The sequence below is a fragment of the Xiphophorus hellerii genome, chromosome 16 (genome assembly GCF_003331165.1).
Source record: "Xiphophorus hellerii strain 12219 chromosome 16, Xiphophorus_hellerii-4.1, whole genome shotgun sequence".
Lineage (NCBI taxonomy): Eukaryota > Metazoa > Chordata > Actinopteri > Cyprinodontiformes > Poeciliidae > Xiphophorus > Xiphophorus hellerii.
This window is the reverse complement of record NC_045687.1, coordinates 1,823,218-1,834,802: the sequence shown is the minus strand read 5'-3', so window position 1 is coordinate 1,834,802 and position 11,585 is coordinate 1,823,218. Positions and strand designations below refer to the sequence as shown.

The window sequence follows — 11,585 nt, the reverse complement described above, 5'->3', positions numbered from 1 at the left end:
TCTAGTGCAGATAATTGAAATAAGACAAACTATCTTAGAAGTGACTTTTCAGCAAGACATATGCCAAAGAAGACGAGGACCACAGAAAAAATAATAATAATTCTGACTTTAATCTCATAAATTTTACTTTAATCTTTTGAGATAAAAAAAAATCTGCCAAAAAAAAATGTCAGAAATCTGAGATTAAAGTCAGATATTTTTTTGGCCCTAATGTTTTTCCGTAGATATAGGAGGAGTTTGTTTTAAGTCCACAATCATTTCTTGTTAATGAAAACATACTAGCTCCACTGCAGATTAACTTGCTTATAACATGGAAAACACGTCTTTTTAAAAGATTTGGTGTTTTTGCAGTGTATTTCTGTCAATCAGATAACTTTGTATTGTCTTCCATTCATTTTAGTAACTACATTAATGCCTAATCCTAACCATTACCAATATACTCCAACCTTAACTAAAACTTAATTCACACCATGCCTGGAAACCTAGCTGGCAGAGGAAAATCTTCTCACTTTTTTAAAAAAACTTTTCTTTGTTTGCTAAGAAAATTTTTTGGTTCTCTAAATGTAGTTTGTATAAATACACACCGGAAAACCACAAAATCTTACCAAGGATTTTTGTCTGGTTTCTAGTACAGATACCTAAGTACACTTGAAATAAGATAAAACTAACTGACAAGTAACATTTCAGCAAGAAATAGAAGCTTGTTTAAAGTCAGTTATTCCTAAATACGTACTGTTTCCACTGGCAGATTATTTCACTCGTAACACATTTTCCTCTAAATCCAATAATCTGCCAGTGGAACTAAGAAATTATTGACGTAAAACAAGTTCAGTTTAATGATATAAATCAGACAGAAGGAAGTAGTAAATAGTTTTTATGATCATTTTGTCATTTACTGATCATTTATGATCATTTATGATCATTTATGATCAGTAACTGGAGTTTCTCTGGAAGCCCAAAACGTTTTGGGCCAAACACGGAGCCCTGTGGGTTCCCTGAGGCTTCATCAATAGTTCTGCTTGATCTTAAACTGTTGACTATAATCTTTAATATTCAGCTGAAAACATTCATCATTACCCAAATTTAATCAAATCAAATTATGCCATGTTGTTTCATTTCCACCAATATGGCTTCCTCTCAATCTGGCCTCTTAGTGCTGGAAATGTTGAATCATTTTAAATAAACAGACTTAAAGTGTCTGTGTTCAATCAGAAAATTGACTTAACACAACATTTTACCGTTAACATTTTAAGAGTATAATCAAAGAAAACCAGAAAACATAATTAATATTTAAAACTTTCAAAATAAGTATTTCTAAATAAAACATTTCCGGAGTTCCTTTTGCCTTTTTGACAGATTTTTAAAAAATAAACACAAAATGACTGCAGAGGCTTCAACAGATTAAATGGATGGATGATTAAAAGATGGATGAATGACAATAAAAGGTGCATGATGAGCAGAAAATTTATAGATGGATGATAAATACAAAAAATGGAGGGATGGATGGATGAAGAAAAAAAACATACGGATTAATCAAATTAATGGAAGGATGGATGGAAAATGAAAACAATTAGCAAATGGATGAATAACTGGAAATGTCCAAATAAACAGGCATAAGAACGTCTGAGATTACAAATTATTTTCTCCATAATTTTTATTTTTTCAGATCCAGAGCACACCTGTTTTTCCAGTGTGTTCAGAAACATTGATTTCACAGAAAGTTTTACAATTACTAACAATAAAAGTAAAGAAAAACATACCAAAGAGTGAAGCCCAGATCTCCTGATTATTTCCTTTCTGTTGTGTTCTTATAGATAAACACTGTGTTTGAAATATTTCCATTATATCACGCCGGCTTTGTTGTTTATTTGCAGTCTGTTTAGTTGAGAGCAATTCACTCAGATTCAATCAGACACAAATCAAAACAAAACTTTAAACCCAATTTCATGGGCTCCAGAACGTTCCTCTCAATATGTTGTGTGTTTTGGTGTGAAATCATTCGGAGTCTTTCTCCCGCCCGCTGTTCAGCTGTTTTGTCCCTTAAACAGCTGATTCATAGCAGCATAACAAAGGCGGAGGGGCCTGATTGAAATGTTTTCTCACTTTTCTCTGCCCCGGAGGAGAATTGTAAATCACAGCTCAGTCGTTTATTTTGAAATTTCATTTGGTGTGTGAGCGAGTGCCGCCTTGTTCTTCACAGAGACTTCACAGACAGGCTGCTAGCGTGTGTGTGTGTGTGTGTGTGTTTTTTCTTAAGGCTACCCACCGTCTTACTCCACTAGACCTTTGTAAATGGAACAAAATTAAATTTGTTCCCTGTATAGAAGTATGGCACAAACGGTGCAGTAGGTTTACTCGCTAACAAAGGTTTTTCCACCGGGGGGGTGAGGTCGGGGTGGAGGTGGGGGTGGGGTGGGGGTCTGGCTGTGCTTTTAATGTGCAGCTACATATTCGAGCTGACGTGTCTATATTTATGTTGCTACCTGTGAGGAATCCTTATCATCCGGAGGTGGTGTTTGTGCATGCAGCCCGCTGTGCGGCGCATCAATAGATGTGTGTTTACATTTTGCCAATAATGCTAAATATCCCCCGGTCATTAATGGTGAGCGTTAGCTTGGAGAGCTCCTGTCTATTTTCTGGACCTGTGGTGTCAGGGAATTAGCATTCGCCGAGCTGCTGATGCTAATATACTCCACTTCTGGAAAACAAAGCTGCAGTTGCAGATGGCCTCACCTTGCAATAATTACAAACCTGCTTTTTCTTTTTTTCTTTTTTTAGGTGGCAAATATCTAATGAAGCTTTTAATTAACATCAGTGCTGAACATTAACTGTTGCACACCTCACAGGGTGGAGGAAATATGAAGCCACAGGAGATGTTTGTGTGCTAATTTGTTTGAAAGAAATGATCCAAGCTTTAAATTCAGGTCTTATCTTCCACCTTCGCTCACAAACAGAGCCGGAAAAAGATTATCTGGGGCCCTGAGCAGGGAGGGATTTGGTGGCCAATTAAATTGACTTTAATCATAAAATATTTTAACTGCAAGTTAGATATAAGACTTTTAAAAACAATAATTTACATTTTTGGACCTCTGTGAATTGCAAAATCACAGATTCAAATCAGGTTTTTTTGGTCAGCAGGTTTTAAATGACTACTGAAATCTTTGTTTTTCAAGCTTTGTTAAATGTGAACTTTTTTATTGCAAAAGATCTATAAGCAAATAACTAACAAGATTGTTTGTACTTGTTTATTATTATATAAACAGCTTTTTAGTTTCGTCTGAAATCTTGGTCCAGGATCAATGAATGCTTTGATCTTTGTGTCGTTTTTTTTCTCCTCTTTTTGCTTATCTGTCTGTGTTCTTGTTGTTCTTGTTGCTCTCGGAATCAGACATGAACTATCATGCTTTCAATTTAAAAAAGTCAATTATTATATTCCACTCCACCTCTTTTGTGTCCTGACACTGTAAGGAAACCGGACCCGTCATGCTGTTTGTCTGAACCAGCAGGACAGTAAAATGTAACAAACGCTACTAAACTTATACTAAACTATTATTATTTTCCTCTAATGATGACATTATTATATTGTCTGTTTTTTATTCATAGTTCTGAATTATTTTTAAACTTGATATTTAGAAAGTTAGAGGAAATTTTAAAATGTAAACTGTAAATCTGAGGTTTTGATATGTACACTCGTTGAGAGAAGCTCTTGGGTTCCCCCTGCTGGCCTGGGTGCAACCGACAATTAAGCTAATAGATTTATTTACGTTTTTTAATTACCAGAATTCAACTAATATCACGACTTTATTCTCATGCGACTATTTTATCAAAATCTTCTATCAAAATTTCTCGTAGTTATATTTTTTTCTTAGCTTGGCTTTAACACTTCGTCATACCTGGAGAACCCAAACAGCAGCTTAGTTTGTTTATTCTTTGGGCCGGCTCTGCTTCAAAACTTCCTTCTCCTGAAATGGAGGGACTTCATCTTTTTATTTGTATATTGTGTTTAAGTACTTAATTAGATTTGATTTAATTTCCCTTTGGAATCAATGAGAATTTTTTAATTTGAACAGGAAGGAAATTTACTGCAGCTTAGTGACTTATTGATCTTTAATTGAAGTAAATTTTGTCTTTAAAATAGTTTTTGTTTCTCAGACCAGTCAGGTGTTTAGAGATGTTTGAAAACATTAAATTTTATTTGTTTGCTGTAGAACACTACCACAAAATTATTAACAGTATTAAATATAATTTATATTGTTTTTATCTCAAAGTGTGGAGAAAATGCTTGAAAAATGCTTAAGTTTTCCTATATGAAAAGTGGCCAAACCCTGATTTGCAGAGTGAAGCTCCTCAGGGCTTCCTGTGGCTTAGCTTGCTTCTGCCTTGGGCCGGCTCCGCTCAGAGAGATTCTGAGCGGAGCCGGCCAGACAGAGCGGAGGATCGTCCCTCCCTGTCTGGACGGAGTTAACCTCGCAGTGGAAACTGTCTGCAGCATCTTCTTGTTTCCCTGCAGGATTTAATCTGACCCCGGGTTAGTAGTTTTGTTTTTTTCCTTTTTTCTTCAACAAATGGCACGCTAAAATGCTTAAGCAGTCATAGCAGCTTGAGTCCAATTATTCCTTTACTGCAGTATCTCAGCCAGCTGTGATTATTATGTTTATAATGTAGTGTCACTCTCATACTGTCCTTCAAGCATTCTCCCCGCGGCGGGACCTTCTCAAATGAGACGTATTACCCTGTGTGCTGAGTTAACAGAGTGGCCGTTCGACTGAAAGCAAAAAAAAAAAAGAGCAGGCCATTAAAAGCACGGCACCTTTTTATCACCAGCAGCTTAATGGCAGTGGCGAACAGCGAAGCATTATTCCAGTTGTGCTCCTGCAAGCCGGTTTCCTCCACTGCCAGAAGGCATGCTGCTTCTGCTGCTGCTGACAAATAGATCTCCAGGCCAACGCTGAAGTTTTGTTTTTCAAAAGGTCATTATCTGTCTTCATCAGAGCAGGGGGCGCGTTGCATGGGAACCAGGTTGCAGGAAATAATTCCTCATGTGAAGAAGAAGTGGAGGAAGTTTCTTTTCCTAATCTCTGTTTGATTTTTTGATTTTTTTTGAAGCAGTGCATCTGAGATGTGTTTGACTGCTAAGAAGCCCACCGGGTCGCCTGCAGAAGAAGATCAATATTTGAACTCTGCTGTTGTGGGTCAGCATGTAGGGGTATATAAAATTAAATGGGGCCTGAAATTGATTTCAAATTCTCCTTGAAAGAGTCTACAGGTATCCTGAGATGAAACTGAGAGGTGAAGTCGAGCCATGCAGAGCAGATGACCTCCACCCAGGCTGCTACACATAATTATTTTTGTTTCCCCAAATTAAATGAGCCCTTTTATATTGTTATTATTTTTATTATTATTCCAGATTGCAGACTGCTGCAGTAATATAAAGTAATAGCTGTGGTTCCCTGCACATCTCCACTGGCTGCTCCCTTTAAAACCAGGAAACAAACGACTCTGGGATGGACTTCAAAATAAAAAATGGGAACTCGGTTGTAGTTAATCTCAGCTCCGTGTTGCATGAACAATAGGAGACGGAAAAAAACAAAAAGCTGTGGAAGCTCACACTTTGTTTTCCCTTTGTCCTCGCAGGCAGCCAAACAGGTATCCCTCTGATTACTCGGCTTCTCTTTGTGAAATGGATAAGAAAGGAGAGAAGCTCATGTAATTTAGCTCAAATCAGCCTCTTCCTCCCCCCACCCTCCTCCTCCTCACTTTCCCTCCGCTCAGATGGAGAGTCTAAATATCACTGCTTTCTCTCGCAGCAGTTTGTTAGTGGAGCACGCCTCTGTGTTTTTCTAAAATCATCTATCAAGGTGAGATCTGTGGGAAAGAGCAGCGCCTCGGGCTTCCTCTCCGTGTGCTTATGAGGTTTTATTAGGTCCCACAGGACCACTGCTTTGGTGTGTATTAAAAACAAATGGAACTTACAAATTACACATTACAGCCTCCACAGGCTCATGCATCCACCTTCCTGTCGGTGTGTGTGTGTGTGTGTGGGTGGGTGTGTGTGTGTGTGTGCGTGGGTGGACATGTGTGGCCAGCTAATGAAGGAATGTTTCACTGTTTTAGCTCTGCAGCTGCTTTGCATTACTGTCGGGTCGGGTCGGGTCGGGTCGGGTCGGGTCGGGTCGGTCCGTCTGAACTGGTCACTTCAACAACAATTCAGCTAAAATGACCAGAAAAAATCCACATTTTTTAAAATTTTTTCTCAATTTTGTTGTATTTTGGTGCAGATCTACTGAAACAAATACTAAACAATACAAACAAAAGCTTTATTAAGGATAAACTAATAAAATTTTATATTTCATGGTTTTTTAAAAGTGTTTTGTGTATTAAAATAGCTAATAGAAAAGACAAATACTTGCTTGTTTGTACAGACTCACTTTAAGTAAAACACCATGTGGATTAGTTATTTTTAAATAATACATGGTTTTCTTAAAGTCCATACTCAAATTGTCTAAATTTCTCATCTGAATCTAAATCACTTCTTTGAAGCTTCTGATAGATAAATCAATATTTCTGCAGCTAAAATCAGAAAAAATCTCAAGGACAAAACTGGGATTTGTTTCCAGAGGAAAACATCCTGATGGAAACTGTTTTTAAAAAGTTTGGTTTCCTGTCATTCCTGGTTTTAACTCCTGAGCAGAACCTGATGTTTCTTATCAACATGAACACAAAGAGTACAGAAAACATTTAAAACAGCTCCATATGTCTAAGTGATAAATATCTACATTTTAACAAAAGCATCATTTCTTCATTTTGTTTTAAGTTTAACATTTTAAATACAAATTTTAAAGTTTCCAACTAAAAACAGATTTCTTAGCTGATACTGTGAAAATTTCTGCTGATTGAAACTCAACCTGTAGTAATTTAAAACATTCATTTTAAAAAAATGACATTATTTTGGGATTAAATCTGGAAACATGAATGTTTTTTCACTTTTCCAGTTTATTTAATCCTCAGCGTGAACCCTGGACACGCTGGGGATATCCAACATATTCATTATTATTATTATAATTATTATATGTTGGATTATTTTTGGTGTTTTTGGCTCTAGAAGAACAGGAAAAATCACATTCATGGATAAAGTCAATTTCAGAGTTCAGAAGAAAACATTTTAAAAATTACAAAAACCAAGACGTCTGATCACCCTCTGATATTTATAATGGTGTTTGTGAAAGATAAATAGATTTAACACTAAAAAATAGCAATCAGAAATGCAGATTGTGTGAAATTGGTTGTCACCTTAGTTTTTATTTCTACTTATTTAAGTAAAAAACACAAATGCTCGCTGAAAGTTTTTACTTTTTACTGCATGAGCAGCGAAATTATCTGCATTTGCCTAAAATTTGGTGATTTTACGAAATCAAAAGTTATAGATAAAAATTGCATAGAAAGCCCAACTAATGTGGCTCCCAGAGCAGAAAGTTTAACTTTTTTAACTGTTTCTAAAACATAAAGTTTGTGAAACAAGATTAGAAAGGTATTTATTTTAGCTAAGAGAGAATTCAAAAATGATCTTGCTTAGAAAATGTAATTGTCCAAGTTTTTGAGAACATTTCTGCTGCCCAGCCTCAAGAAATAAAAATGTTTCTCAAATGAGTAAAAACAAAAAAAGAATAAAGAATCCGGTTTGTATTTAAGATTCTGAGCAGTTCCTTCGCGGCACAAATGAGTCAATTTACCGTCGCTATCGAGAGTATCTGCATGGTTAGAGACTACAAAAATTGTGTTAAAAAAAGAAAAAGCGATATTATTAATTCCACTTTGGATGAGCCGCGGTGGAGGATTTTCCATTGCCCACACTGTAAAAAAAGTCAGTAAATTTACGGTAAAAAACTGTAAAAAACCAACAGTTTTTGACCGTCGTATCCAAAAACATTGCATTACCGTAGAAATTACATGGAACTACCGTAAGTCGAAACTGCAAAGAAAGTCAGTAAATTTACGGTAAAAAATTGTAAAATGCCAGCAGTTACTGACCAGAATATTCACAGCATTATACTGCCGTAGAAAATACATGGCATTATCATAACTGAATAAACATATATCCTAAATAATTGTGACAGTCACGAATGTAGAAAATACAGAAATATAGTGTAAAAATATAAGTAATTGTAAAGTTCTTAAAAAATTGTAATATTGCCAGCAGTTAATTACCCTAAACTTAACAGTAGCAATCAGCCAAAATTACAAATTTTGCTGATGTTTAGATCTACAATGTAAAAGCGTAAACAAGACTGCAAAATAATTTTTTACAAAGAACAGAATGCTGGTGTGATATTTTGGTTTCTTTTTTAATAATGCCTTTAATACACCAAACTGAAATCTCAGCAGTAGACCAGGCATCGATCTGGCGATCCACCGATTGCAAAGCAAACTCCTACAGCCAACGCCACCATCATTTATGAGAGCATTTGATCATTAACATTAAGAGAACTGTATGTTAGCCCCTCTTGCTTGAATGAAGCTGAAGTTGGTTTCCAATTGCTGCTTCCAATTTGGGAAATGGCTAAAGGGCAATTCCACCTAATTTTTCACTGCAATCAGCATCTTTAATTTACTCTAGCTAAAAAACTACAACACCTAGACTCTTCAAATCTGGACTAGATTATTCTCAACTCATATCAGAATATTTAGAACCAAGTGTGGGATTTGTAAAACCTTTATCTGATTTGTGAAACTTCAATAAAGAACAATTCTAGTGTTATCCAAAATCATACAAGTTGTAAAGTCACCCATCATTGAAGTTTCACAAATCCCACACTTGGTTTTAAATATTGTGCTATTAGTAGAGAATAGTCTAGAGCAGGGGTCCCCAAACTTTTTCCTGCGAGGGCCACATAGCTGTTCCTTTCTCTGCTCGGGGGCCGGTCTTAGTTTTTGGAGAAAGATACCTTAGAAACTTATTGTCGGCGGGGGGGGGGGGGGGGGGCTGTTCTGTCTTTGAAACTGTCGACGGGGGGGGGGGGGGGGGGGGGGGGGGGGGTTGCTGACTACGACACATTCGCGGTCGCTTTTAGATAGATTTTTACCCAGAATGGAAATGGAAAAAACCGTGAGTGAAACGGTGACTGGGACTGACTAGTATATATTTGAGGGAAAGTTAGTTTAACATCTGCTCAAGAGCCCCCTGGTGGTTGAAGAGAAATCCACAAACCAGAAAATACAATATATGAAAAAATACACTGAATGCTCTCTGGTATGAGGAGGCGGGCCAGATCCGGCATTGCCAGACCAAATGACGCAGGCCGTAGTTTGGGGACCCCTGGTCTAGAGAGTTTTTCATTTTGTTATTGTGATAAATAGTAGGGTTTACAGTAAATGGAGACTGTTATTTGTCATGTAAACAAATAATTATCTAGTTTGCATTGCTGCTTGATCCTTCAGCATCAGCAGCAAGATTCTTTTAACTCTGTTCCTGTAGTGGTGTCCTGAACTCAACACAGTAAAGTCACTGTGCTAACTAAGGTTGCTAACTAGGGTGCTGAGAGCCCAGTAGGCCTGGTCCTTGTCAAGATGCTGCTACTGTCTTTGAAATCAAATTTCTGCTATTTTTGCACGTTCAGGAGGAGAAGGGCAACACATCACAGGTGAGTCCCTTTCACGGTTTCAACTGAAGTTAGCTAACTTTAACCAACTGACAAAGAAATGTGTAGTTTCTGAGCCATGCTGTTTATGTACATGCACTGCAGCTAGATATTTTTACTATATGGAACATTTAATCTTCACAGATGCAACACTTCCATTAATGTTTCTGTAGGAACGGCTGCATAGATTATATTTCTGGTCTACTTCAGACTACATGTGCTTAAAGTTATTGTTAATGGCAGAAGCAACTTTTTCCAAGTTTGGTTCAATAATTAATTTGAATTACTTTGAGTGTGAAATGTTCATGCATGCAAGTTAAATCTCTGAAGAACATGTTAGCTTTTGTTTCAATATTTTGGTAATACTTAGAAGTATAAAGCTTGGCATCAGAGATATTATTTAATATTTTCCTTTGACCTCTTGACTCTCACACCCAAAATACTTGCACTAAAGTCACTGGGTCCATGACAGTTGAAGGATTTGAAGATAAGAGAATTTAAATATTAATATTTTACAGCTTTTCTCAGTTTGGGTGCATCTCTCAGAACAGAATTGAAATTCTTAAAACTACCTGTTCAATCTTCAAATTACTGTGTCACTTCTGCACATCAAAACAATTAGTTTTGCAAGTTTTGCTTTTGTACATCATGTAGCTGGTTATGTACACTTCTATGCTTTTATAATTGTAATTTGCTTTTATCGTCTTGATCAAAATATGTTAACCCTCCTGTTGTCCTCGGGTCAAAATGACCCGCCACTGTGTTAAACCCCCCCCCCCCCCAAAAAATCCCCTAAATGTAATTTTTTTAACTTGAGATTTTAAGACTTTTCCTAGATTGGCCCAGACAATAGAAAAAGTTCAGTGTTGCTTTTATTCTCATTTCCATGTAAGCTGTACAAAAAAAGGTACAAAGATGGTCTTCAGGTCAAAATGACCCGTGAGGCAAATGGAGTTGAAATCAAGGTCACAGAGTTATTTACAAACCATAAAATGTTACAAAGTTTTAGTTGTGTCTCAGATCAATCAGTAGCAGAAGTGAGCAGAGAGTGGAAGGCCAATTTTCCGAGCCACAATGCCAGTCAAACTCTTTCACACCTACTCAAGACTGATGCGATTTGATGACCGTGAATCAAGACCAGCAAGACGTATGACAGACAAACTTGCAGCCATAAGAGAGGTATGGGACAAGTGGGTGGAGCGGTTGCCCTACCTCTACAATCCAGAGCCTGATGTAACAGTGGATGAGCAACTGGTTCCATTTAGAGGTAATCTGTTTTCATATTTGTAATAAAAGTGATTTTCACTATTGATTTCTTTGACTGTTTTCTGTGACACTGATACTAATCACTGATGCTAATGTCTTTTGTCCAAAGGTTGTTGTCCTTTCCGGCAGTATATGCCCAGCAAGCCAGCAAAATATGGGATCAAGTCATGGGTGGCTTCTGAATCAAGCTATGCTTGGAAAATGCAAGTCTATACTGGGAAGTCAACCAGTGGATGCCCAGAGAAGAACCAGGGGTTGCGAGTTGTGCTTGATGTGACAGAGGGACTGAGGGGTCACAATGTGACATGTGACAATTTCTTCAACTCTTATGAACTCGGACAGCAGCTCCTGAAGAGGAAGATCACCATGGTTGGTACAGTTCAAAAGAACAAGCCTGAGCTCCCACCTGCACTGCTTGGGTCAAAGGAGAGAGAGGTCTTCTCCTCAAAGTTTGCCTTCACACCCACCACCACTCTAGTTTCCTACCTCCCAAAGAAAAACAAGAATGTAGTTCTTCTGAGCACACTGCACAAAGACGGCGACATTAGTGACCGTGAGGACAGGAAGCCAATCATCATCCTGGAATAAAACCGAAACAAAGGAGGTGTGGACAACCTAGATAAGGTGATTGGAGCATATAGCTGCAGAAGAATGACTGCCCGCTGGCCCCTGGTCATCTTCCAC

At 37.4% G+C, this 11,585-nt stretch overlaps 1 protein-coding gene across 11 annotated transcripts in view; it reads left to right on the top strand.

The window, feature by feature from the left end:
* Positions 1–11,585, top strand: part of LOC116735781 (RNA binding protein fox-1 homolog 3-like) — a 551,222-nt gene that overhangs the window by 442,698 nt on the left and 96,939 nt on the right. The window lies entirely within an intron of this gene.